The sequence below is a fragment of the Euprymna scolopes genome, chromosome 21 (assembly GCF_053919585.1).
Source record: "Euprymna scolopes isolate OS-2025 chromosome 21, ASM5391958v1, whole genome shotgun sequence".
NCBI classification, from domain to species: domain Eukaryota; kingdom Metazoa; phylum Mollusca; class Cephalopoda; order Sepiida; family Sepiolidae; genus Euprymna; species Euprymna scolopes.
Genome location: NC_136502.1, coordinates 70,894,260 through 70,906,607, shown reverse-complemented (window position 1 = coordinate 70,906,607; position 12,348 = coordinate 70,894,260). Strand labels below are relative to the sequence as shown.

Here is a 12,348-nt window from a genome sequence, read left to right as displayed (position 1 = left end):
GGCAAATGTGTATTTCAGCGGCGTAAATTATTTGACAGACAAAAATTTATAAAAATTATTTATTTTTATATAAAACAGATTATTATATCTTAAGGCTGAAATAAGACCCGAAAAAAAAATTTTTTTATTATTTTTTCAACATTACAACAACCGAGGCCGTTTTGAAAATTTGGACTTTCTAAGGCTTGCCAAATTGGCCTTTTTGAAGTAAAATTTGGTCTTTTTTACGCTGCTGCATGGAACCATGGGATTGAATCCAAGTTTAACGTTACAAATTCCAGAGAATTTTTTGAGGGTCGGCACTATTTCCAAACGAATTATTTTGCGCTAAACAGTATTTTTTTTTTAAACAAAAAAATAACCATTGTACCTATTTACTATGCCTCCCCACAGGACAGAGTTAGACACCAGGGTCGTTTTTTTAACGTGGAGAAAAGGTACAAAAATAAAAAATGTCTCAGTCGTGAAGGATTTCTCCTCCACCGAAAGAGAACAAGAAAATGAAGTGCAGCAATGCAGCATCTGAAGAACAGATACTACACTTTGATCTTGACCAAAAGGCCAAGAAGCATAGAACGAAATATCGGAGCTGGTGATTTTGTTTAATTTATCAACATCATGTAAATTGAAAATAAAAATGTCCGCTTGTCTTCTTCATAAAGTCATTCTTTAATCTGATTGGTCGATTTTTTTCTTCGATTAGGGGGATTTTCCCTTTATTTAAAATATAATTAAACAAACGAAAATTCCAACCCCCACACTCCTTGAAGGAAAAAAACCCAAATCTTGTTTAATAATTTTTTTGTTTGTTTAATTATATTTTAAATAAAGGGAAAATTACAACCCCCCCCCCACTCCTTGAAGGAAAAAACAAATCTTGTTTAATAATATTTTTGTTTGTTTAATTATATTTTAAATAAAGGGAAAATCCCCTTACTCTCCAAAAAAGAAAGGGCAGGTTACTCTCGAAGAAAAAAATCGACCAATCAGATTAAAGAATGACTTTATGAAGAAGACCAGCGGACATTTTTATTGTCAATTTACATGATGTCGATAAATTAAACAAAATCACCGGCTTCGATATTTCGTTCTATGCTTACAATGGTTATTTTTTTAAAACAAAAAATAATGTTTAGCACAAAATAATTCATTTAGCAATAGTGCCGACCTTTAAAAAATTCTGGAATTTGTAACGCTAAACTTGGATTCAACCGAACCATGGTCCATGCAAGAGCGTAAAAAAGGTCTAATTTGGCCTTAAAAAGGCCAATCTGGCAATCCTTAGAAAGGCCAAATTTAGTCTAATAAAAAATGTTGAAAAAATGAATAAATAGATAAAAATAAAATTTTGTCTGTCAAATAATTTACGCCGCTGAAATACACTTTCAGAATTTGTTTACGATGTTCCACTAAAACTAAAATGGCTGCCCACTGCTCACGTATATGACTGCGGTTTAATAAAAAATGGTACTCATGTAAAATACGAATCATACTTAAATAATAACATTATTTAGAACCAATTCTAAGTGCTAATAGTACGGAGAGGACCCCCCCCCCTCCTAGGTGTATCAGAAAGTGGCCATTAAAAATGAAGATCAGAACTTTAATAATTCAACTTACTATTTTTCGAAGCTTATAATTACTTGAAAAATGTAATTCAACCCCTAATTTTTTTTTTTCAATTAAAGGAGCAAAGACCAAATTAAAAAAAAAATAACAGGTTTAATAGCAAATTATGTAATATTTGTTTTTTTTTTTAAGCGGTTTTCTTTTTAAAAAAATATAAAGAAAATCAACATATTTTGACTTGCTTATAAATATATGTATATAAATGCCAAAAATCACTTACTTAAAAAAATATACTATTAAATGGGTAGTTCCATCCTTAATTGTTAAGAATTTATCCATATTGATATTTTAAATTCCATGTATATTTTAAATAAAAGGATTTTTTAAAGCGAGGGTAGTAGAAAATCGCATTTTCGCAATGTGTTTTTGCTAAAATGAAATTTATGAAATACGGATGAGTTCAAGGAATATAAATAATGTCTCTTTTTTATTGCGTGTGTTAACCAAATTAGTATTTTTCATCCTCCGTATTTAAAAAGGAAACGTACATTCACTTATAAGTTTTTCCCCTAGAACAAAAACATCCGCTTCGTCGATTTTTTTTTTTTTTTTCAATTCTTTTAATGAAATACACGAGTTTTTGATTGATATATTTTAATACTTCTTTATCGACTAAATTTTTTTTTTTTAAATATCTAAAATAAGAAAACATTCAATGAAATGGAAATATTTGCCGTCAGCGTCTGGTATTTACTTGACGATGTAAGCATAACATGAGCTTTCATTAAAAAAAAAAAAGAAAAAAATGTTTTTTTTTAAAAAAAAAGGTTTTACACTTTGGACTTTACAGGTAAATTTCCAAAAAAACTATTCTTTTTTTTGTTTATTTTAAATTAGAATATTTTCTTTATTGATCTTTTATCTTAAATTTGTGATATATAAAACTTTGGCACATAAATTATTAAAATTTTAATAGACATTTCAAAATGGGTGGGGGGGTGAATTTGAAAAAAAAATGTTTCTCTAAAATATTATATTTGGTTTATTGTAAAGAGCATAAAATTTCACATTGACCCTGAACATATCGTAAAAATTGAACTAATAGAAAAATTTTGATAGATTTTTAAAGTTTAAAAATTGAAAAATATTTAACTCGTAAACTTCTATTGATTTTATTACGTAAAAAAATGGCTGCATGAAGGCATGCCAGCATTTTGTAAACACTGTTTTTTAAAAAAATAAAAAATAATATTTCTATTATTTTTTAAAACAACTTTAATAGTTTACTTTGGAAGTATATTCCATACAGAAAATAAACAACCCACTTTAAAAAGAGAAATTACGAGTTTTTTCTATTTTATTCACAGTTTTCTGTTAGGGGTGTCAAAATTTCCTCCAAATTTCTGATACACCTAACCCCTCCCCTCCATATATATATATATATTTTTTTTTTTTTTTCAATTTTTTTCAGCCCATAGTACTTCTGCATGACAGTGCCATGAGGCGACTGAGAAGAGTTATCGACCTTTGTTCTTTGAATGAGAAATGCCCTCTAGTGGCCGTTCTGTGAACCTCAAATATAAACAAGTGTCTCCGAGAACGCAAAAATATATAACAAAATAAATAACAAAAATATAGGAAAAGCAAAACATTTATTGTATAAAAAATATAGTTTTTATGTTTTAATATAATTTCTTTTGGTACTTGTACAGTTTAATTAAGACATTAAAAAATGAAAATATCAAAAAAAAAAAGATTAAATTGTACGTATCTGTTATGGAATGAAGTTGAAATGTGTAACTCTGCTACAAGAATGGAGTCTAACAGACCAAAAATACTACAATAGGTAAAAAGCTGAGTTTAATTGAAATGAAACAAGTTGTTTTATCATGCAAGAAAGCAATTTTAATAATTCCCAGAAGGCAATTTATTCAGTTACGATTGGGTAATTCCGATTTCAGTCCAATAATTATCTGGTTGAAGAACATGCACTCATACCAGATTATTTTCATCTCTTCACTCACAACAAAGAAATTCACTTAGCAGCACCAGCAGTACTTCTCTCTTCCTTTGATTGACAACAAAGATAAATGACAACAGTTCAACTGACTGCTGAGCAAAAAAGTGTCTCTTTTTATTCATCTGTTTTCAACTCGAATAGCATCTAAATTTGCATAATCACGCTCGCCTCATACTTAAATGGTTCTAGGTTCGCATGCCACAGTTTTTTACAGTGGACACATGCTTCTAGCCATGGTTGTTTATTCCTCTGTCTCTCTGCACCATTACCATACTTCTGATTTTATGATCATACGGACAGTTTTCCCAAGGTCGTTCCTTTTTACTAGAGCAGGGCTTCTTTTGAAGTGTAGGTTTTTACTTTTGTCTTGAGTAAATCATTTGACTGTGTCTTCATTTTGTTGTCACGTGACTCCCTGAAGACCCTGTGTTGTCAGAATTTTCCGATGAGAGGCCACTATTGGGAGCACAGATACTTTACATGTTGGGGCATTCCATTTACCAGAACGGAGGTAGGCTGATAATATCTGTTATCTGATCCTAGCCAAATTTTTCTGGTGCAGAGATTCACTGGCACCTTCACCCACATGCAGTCTCCAACCTGCTAAGGATGGTGGTACAACATCAGTCCTGTCTACCCACACTTCATAACAGTAGATCGCATTGGCTAGTGCAGTGAAATGTGTCATTGTAGTTTGGGATCATATTGTGCCAGTAGACAGCCTCACAGATGGAACAGTGCATCCTGACCATAATTCATTGCAGAAGTCTGTCATCTGTGAGTAGCTCTAGCAATGTATTATACTAAAAAAAGATCACTTCCAGAAACACCCTCCCCCTAACTAGAGAAATAAAACTAGAATCAGAGGGCCAGGCCTTTATGTGCTTCAGACTAAATATGCAACACAATATTAGCTACTTATATTTTCTCTACCGCTCTCCCTCAAACCAAGACTGTACCCTAATAAACAAAGTCTCAGACAGCATAGATATAGCACTCTCCCTCAATACTAGCGCACAAATACATGTATTTGGTGACTTCAATGTCCACCACAGTAACTGGCTAGGATTCTCAAATCACACAGACGTAGCTGGTAGCGCCACATATAGCTTCTCTATATCTCATTCCCTATCTCAGATGGTTACATTTCCGACACGTTTCCCAGACCAGCACGATCAACATGCCTCACTTCTAGATCTCTTTCTGACAACAGTTCCCAATGACTGTACAACAAATGCCCATAGCCCACTCGGGAATGCTGATCACGCTGTGATAATGGTAGAAATCAGCCTAAATTCTCGCCCTAAAACTGAAGACCCACTACTCAAAACAACGAGGTATTACAAAAAGGCTGATTGGGAAGCCATCAGGGAGCTCATCAGAGATGCCCCATGGCAAAATATCTTTACTCTTCCAGCGGAACAGTGTGCAAATGAGACAACTGAATGGTTCAAAACTGCTATTGAAGCACATGTTCCCGCACGGAAATACTATAGCAAGCCCCACTCCCCCCAATGGTTTACTTCTGCTTGTGCAGCTGCCATTTGTCAAAGGCAGCATGCGTTCTGCAGATTCAACCGACATAAGTCCAGCTCAAATAAACAGAAGTTTATAGAAGCTAGAAATAATTGTAAGAGAGTGATAGACACAGCTAAGTCAGATTACTCTGAAACCACCAGAAAGCGCATCGAAGCACAGAAATTAGGAACCCGGGATTTTTGGAAAATCTACAACAGCGTAGTTAATAATGGACAGTCAATTATTCCCCCACTAACAAACAATCATGAGGTTGCTTGCACGGCAACTGACAAGGCTAATCTGCTTGCCAGTCGGTTTGCCTCAAACTCCACACTGAACTCGGTACACCACTTACTCCCTGATTTTCCTCTGCGAACAGACGCCACACTTGACGACTTGAAAATCACCCCTTCTCAGGTACATGCTATTATAAAAAACCTAGACACCTCTAAAGCATGTGGACCAGATCTCATCCCGGCTGTGCTATTAAAAAAATGCTCTGCCGAGGTTGCTCCAGTTCTGTCCAAACTTTACAATAAATGCCTTAACGAATCTTGTTTTCCCGACTGCTGGAAAACCGCCTCTGTGGTACCAGTCTTCAAGAATTCTGGTGAAAGAACTGACCCACTAAATTATCGCCCCATTAGCCTCCTCCCGCTTTTCGCCAAAATATTTGAGTCCTTAGTTAATAAAGCCCTAGTCCAGCACCTAACAGCTGCTAAACTCTTGACTGACAAACAATATGGATTCAGGCAAGCCCGTTCAACAGCAGATATCTTAACTGTAGTTTCTGAACGTATATACCGTTCATTGGATAAAACAGGGGAGGGTAGAGCGGTGGCCCTTGATATATCTAAGGCTTTTGACAGGGTATGGCACGATGGTCTTCTAAGGAAAATTAGATCATATGGAATCACTGGAAGAATTCATAACGTAATTAAATCCTTCTTAAGTAATAGAAAAATCAAAGTTGTCCTCGACGGACGTACATCCAAACAATATGACATAAATGCGGGAGTGCCTCAGGGGTCTATCCTTGGACCTCTATTGTTCCTGATATTCATAAACGACCTCCCTGATAATATTGTTTCGGAGATGGGTATATTTGCCGATGACACCACTCTCTATAACAGATATGAGGGGAAAACAAATGAACACATATCCAAGAAAATGGCAGAAACACTAGAGGATGACCTCAAATCCGTAGTGGAATGGGGACAAAAATGGTTGGTCTCATTCAACGCTGCTAAGACTAAGCTTGTTTCCTTCAATAACTACAAGAAACCTTCTCTACCACCAATAGCAATGGCCAAGAACACATTGCCTGAAAGTACTTCTTTTAAACTCCTCGGCCTAACGTTTACAGGGAATATGAACTGGAATAGATACATTGAGAGCATTGCCAAGGCTGCTGCAAGGAAGGTTGGCTCCCTCTACCGTGCTAGAAAACTACTTACGCCTGCCAGTATCCTATACCTCTATAAGGCAACCATTCGCCCATGTATGGAGTACTGTTGTCACATCTGGGCTGGTGCATCTGCTGCTTGTCTCTCGCTCCTGGACAGGGTTCAAAAAAGAGTCGCAAACCTGATAGGTCCTGAACTGTCATCTAGGCTTCAACCTCTGTCCCATCGACGAGATGTTGCATCCCTCTGCCTGTTCTACAAATACTTTAATGGTGAATGCTCTGACGAACTGCAAACACTTGTACCTCCCCGACGTAACTACCCCCGACAAACCCGACAAGCTACTAAGTCTCATCCCTTTACAGTGGAGATCCCTAGGTGCAAGAAAGCCTTTTACTCCAATAGTTTCTTCCCCAGAACTGCGGGTCTTTGGAACTCCCTTCCGGGATTCTGCTTTCCCAACTGCAATGACATGCAGAAGTTCAAGTGTAATGTTAACAAACATCTTTCTACTCTTCTCCCTTCATAATGACCCCGCTAATTAATTCCCTAATAGTAGCCCCCTGCTTCAAAGTGGCACTGTGCCTTGTTTGGGGTGAAAATTGAATTAAAAAAAATAAAAAAATAAAAAATCACACTTGCTGAGTTCTGCTATGCCAATTGCCTCCACATGGGAAACCACACTGTGGCACAATCTGTGATAGTTAAAAATGTCTATCCTCAACTTGCTTGTTACTGCTCATCTCTAGATTTCCCTTTTCTCAGTGGACTAGTGTTAGATCTACCGATTAACATTCCACACACTCCTATAGCTGACTTTAACTGTTGTTTTTGTACATCGCTGGGCAAACACTTTTAGCAAAATATATGGTACATCACATTCCTAGGTGTAAACTGTGGCACATGTATCAATTGGTTGACAATGTTTTGAATTGATACAATCAATGGTCATGTCCACAAAGAGTTCATACTTCATTACCACCTCTTTACGTGTGCTCAATCATCTCCCGCATCTCATTAGTTGTCTTGGTGTGAACTTGTGCTTTCTCAGTGAGTGTCTGACACCCAGATGTATGCACACAGTCTGCTTTTATGTGCACTACCTTGTCCTGCCTTGGGAGAGCCAAGTTAATATCCTTTAACATGGTGCCTAGTTTGGCCAAATTAATATGCTGAGCATCAGTCTCAGGTTGCAGCTAACCATCATCCTCCAGCAGTGTGCCATATCTTTCCGATACCATCAAGCATCTACCCAATCTACCCAGCCAACCGCCTATGCCCCAGCAGTCTCTACAAGCTGGATCACTCCACTTTACTGCATCCACAGTTTCGCACATCATATGCTGAAGGTCTGTCATTTTTTCATCCAAACCCTTTGTGATCAAAGTAGCTATTTTCTTGATACTCTGCATGCCACACATAGCCATGCACACTAAGGCAGGTTGATTTGCAACTTTTTTCAGAAAATCAACAAGGCACTGGTGATGATAGTTGGGGTTTGATGTAAAAAGAATGCATACCAAAAATTAGATTCCTATCTTGAAAGGAAAATTGAGCATTTAATTTTAAAAATCATGACAGAAAATGCTGAGAAATCCTTAATTTTCATAGCATTTTTCACAAAACTGACTTTGAATTTCTACTATTTTCATAAAAAATTTAATTAAAATTGATATATTTATATGAAATACACTGAAAGAAAAATAAATACATGAATTATAATTTTAATTATGAATCACACCTAGCAAAATATCTCCACCTTTACTGCATTGATTAAACAAAAATTGTAAGAAAAGGCTAATTAGCGATTAAGTCTTTTAAATTTCATAATTCAAAAAGATATGTATTACACAATATAACAACTTGATACAAGTTACAGAACCATGTATTTTAATTTTTTATTAAACATAATAATAAGAACTATGTTATAATAGAACTAAATTGTTCTGTGTAATTTCCTTTTGAGGAAAATGAAGGTCTAATTTGGTGTCACAATGATTTTGTAATTATGTGTCGATGTCTTGCTTCCTGCCCATATACAACTTGTGAAGCTTCTGTTGTTAATTTCACAGCTCTTTCCACTCCTTGTGAGTGGGCGGGTAATTTAGGAAATTCTAGTGTTGTTCCTGTCATAGACGATTTTACAAGTTCTTCACTTGTAAAACATTCTGTAAGTGCAGGTTCACAAACTCCAGTTTGAGAAAGATCAATCAAATATGACCAATGTGTGGCTGCAAAATTGATAGCAGTAATTTTTTTCAGTCTTTTTTTTTTGGTGGTTCACTATTTCTGAAAAAAAAGAAAAAAAATCTTATTTTTTTAATATTTTTGTGATGCAATATGAATAAATCTGACTATTGTTTGGGTAAATTGAGATAATAAAATTTAATGGATGAATATTTACTTGCCTAATGGACAAAATCTTTTTAATGGCCTATTCTCTCACTTCCAATTCATCTGAATTTATCATCAAAATTATCATATTTTCCGGAACTAGTGCAAAAGCACTATATTTTAAACTGTTAAAAACAATATTTTGAATTTCAGTTGATTGTTGTTTTGTCCTCTGAATCAGATTAAAAATATACTGTTGTTGGTTAAAAAATTATTGTCAGTTTTGATCTCGAACCAACTAACTGCATACACTTGGACGATAAATTTGACCAGAATGTTTAATTTATCATGGAGTGTTTGAGGATAGACACCTTTTGTCCATAAACACATTAACCTTATAGCTAATGTTAGCCATCTTGCTTGATTCAAGGGCCCAATTTTCCAAGCTGCATATCTTGGATTAACTTCTCCTTGGGAAATGCCAACAGCATACTCAAAAAATAGCCTCTGATCTCCACTTAAATTTTGTTACTTCTGCTGTCAGATGATGATGATCTAGAGGCCCATTAATTTTTTGAAATTTTACTTGAGGCAAATCTTGATAATTATTGATACAAAGTTTCCTCAAAGGACCAGTAAATGTTGTTGGGCTTCTTGTTGTTCCATCAATTGATTTAAAAATTGCTCTAAATGGCAGTTCATTTTGATGAAGTGAACAGCCAATAGTATGTAATTTTTTGTTAATTTTTTTTCAAGAGTTGTAATAAGTCCTGCTTCACAGCCTGTGTTTGTACTGGTATTATCAACCAAAATTGCCTTAACAGTATCCACACTGTTATATTCTGTTAAAACTGCAGCAACATCTTCAGCTAAGAGAACACCAGTTGCCCCCAGATTCGGTATCACTCTATGGGTAAGATATTTGCTCTCCGTTCCTGTTTCTCTGGTGAAAGTTAAGTGGCGTTCTGCTCCTTTGTTTTTCACTATCTTTTTCTTACCATTTTCATCCACAACTTCTTTGTATTGTAAAGTGTCCTTATCAATTTTACAATCAATTTCAACACAAAGTAGATTTTAAATCTCTGGACATGCGGCAAATTACTGGATAGTTTTATTCTAGCTTTTTCTCTATCAATTTTCGATTTATCTAAAATTATGTCCTTCAAATTTAATTTTGGGTGAAGAAGACCCATATCTTTAAGGTCCAGCAGAAAGGCATTAGCTAGACATGCACCAAGATTGGAAGATACATCACCTCTGATGAGTTCCATAGAATATCTTGGGATTTTTAAAAGGCTGTAAGGTCCCTTTAGCTGTCTTCCTGGATCAAAACTGTCATCTGTTGTTCCTTCACTAGAAGATGACTGTATCGAAATATTTGTGGAAGCTTGTTCCTGTCTTTCGTTCTGCCTCTCCAGTTTACCCACTTTAGCAAACTTTTTGTTATTTTTTATAGCATCTTTATCGATAGGTCCCAGTTGATAATGACCTTTTGGCCCTTTTTTTCTCTCTGGTCTTTTAAAGTATGCTCTGTCCTCTAGTGGAACCTGAAAATTGCAAAATGTGCATGTTTAATAATAGATTCAGAATAAATAATAAATACAAATATTATTTTCTTTTCCACAAAAAGGGAACATAATTGCAGGTGAAACTATAAAATTAATCTTACCTTCTTGTTAGGAGGACAAGTGCAGATTATGTACCTTGTTTGACAATTTTCTGTCTTGCACTTTACTGCAAAGTCATCACATCTCAAGACAGAAAGTTTACAGCTACAAGAAGATATATCAAGCAGTCTGTCTAGCTGGTCCTTCATTTTTCACTTTGGTTGCTGAAAGAGATTTCCTGTCAATCTGTTTGGCGTTCTTATAGCAAAATATATTTATCTTCTGTCCTATATAACATTCCCTTAACAAGGGCAATTGTGGATTGACTGCTTGCCAAATACTAATTATTTCCTTGGCAATTAACTTAGAGATCTGATTATATTTTAAGTGGGGATAACTGTTTTCGAGGAAATTACTAAACTGGATAACTTGTCGTAAAGTTGGGGGTACTGTTTCATCCAAACGACAAGGTGGACCAGCAAATCTTTGTGAACCATGAGTTAAAACTGAACGTCATGCTTTTACTGACATTTTAAATCTGAAAAGTAAAATAAATAAATGAATGATAACTGATGGAAACTGTTTTAGGCTATATTCCAGTTTCATATGTAAAAAAAATAAGTGCTAGTTATGATAAGAAGTAATGAAAAACTTTGTAGAGTTGAATTAGATGTATTGAAGAGACAGGACCAGACCAAACCAGATCATAGTAGTGTTTAGTTTAGACATTTTTTTTAACAGACTTTAGCTCCTCCTTCTATAACATGAATTTATCCATAAAGTGATTCATTTTTGCTGTAGCCATGCCATTTTAAATGAGTGTTTAGAGTTTGAAAAACCGGTGCTTGTGCATATACACTTGTGCCCGATATTATTCATACCCCTCGGAACTTTTGAGATTTCTATAAGAATATTGCTCAAACCAGAAGGTAGACAATATTAAAGGGATTTCAAACAATAAATCAAGCATCAGCATTTAATTTAAACTCAACAAATAAATAAATTATGCAAGTTTGAAACATTATACAAAGAAAAACAATAATGGCACTAGTTCAAAATTATTCATACCTCTCTTACTAATAGTCAATAGCATGCCCTTTATTCTTAATAACTGCCTGTAACCGTTTTGGATATTTATCAACAAGGTTTTTACAAGCATCAACACTGATTTTTGACCATTCTTCAATGCAGTAGTTCTCCAAATCCCTCAAATTTCAAGGTTTCCGCTTTTTAACCTCAGTTTTCAATATGTGCCAGAGGTTTTCGATAGGGTTCAGATCGTGACTCTGGCTAGGCCATTCAAAAACATTAATTTGATTATCCTCAAACCATTTCTTGACTATTTTGGCAGTATGCTTTGGATCATTATCCTGTTGAAGGACCCAGTTTGGTCCTAAATGGAGCTTCTCCGCATTTTGTCTAATGTTTTTCTGGAGTATCTCCAAATATTGCTCCTTCTTCATGGTTCCATCTATCTTGACCAAACTACCTGGACCACTAGCCGAAAAGGAGCCCCAAAATATTAAGCTACCACCATCATGTTTCACCGTGGGTATGGTGTTCTTTGGGTTGTAAGCTTCTCCTTTCTTCCTCCAAACGTAAGAAGCATCCATATGGCCAAACAATTCAATTTTTGTTTCGTCAGTCCACAAAATACTTGAGAAAACGGACTCTGGAGAATTCACATGGGTCCTAGCACACTTTAGACGTGCTGCAAGGTGTTTTCCGGTGTGCAATGGAGTCCTTCTTGGTCTTCTTCCTTTCAGACCATTTTCATGCAGAGTCCTTTGCAATGTTTGCCTTGATATTTTTATGCCAGAAGACTCCAGATTTTCTAAAATGTCCTTAGTAGTGGTGGTTGGATTTGCATTAACACTTCTTACAATATTCCTGG

At 35.3% G+C, this 12,348-nt stretch overlaps 1 pseudogene; it reads right to left on the bottom strand.

Moving 5' to 3' along the window:
- Positions 1-410: 410 nt before the first annotated feature.
- Positions 411-573, bottom strand: LOC145243194 (U2 spliceosomal RNA; annotated as a pseudogene).
- Between the last annotated feature and the right edge of the window lie 11,775 nt (positions 574-12,348).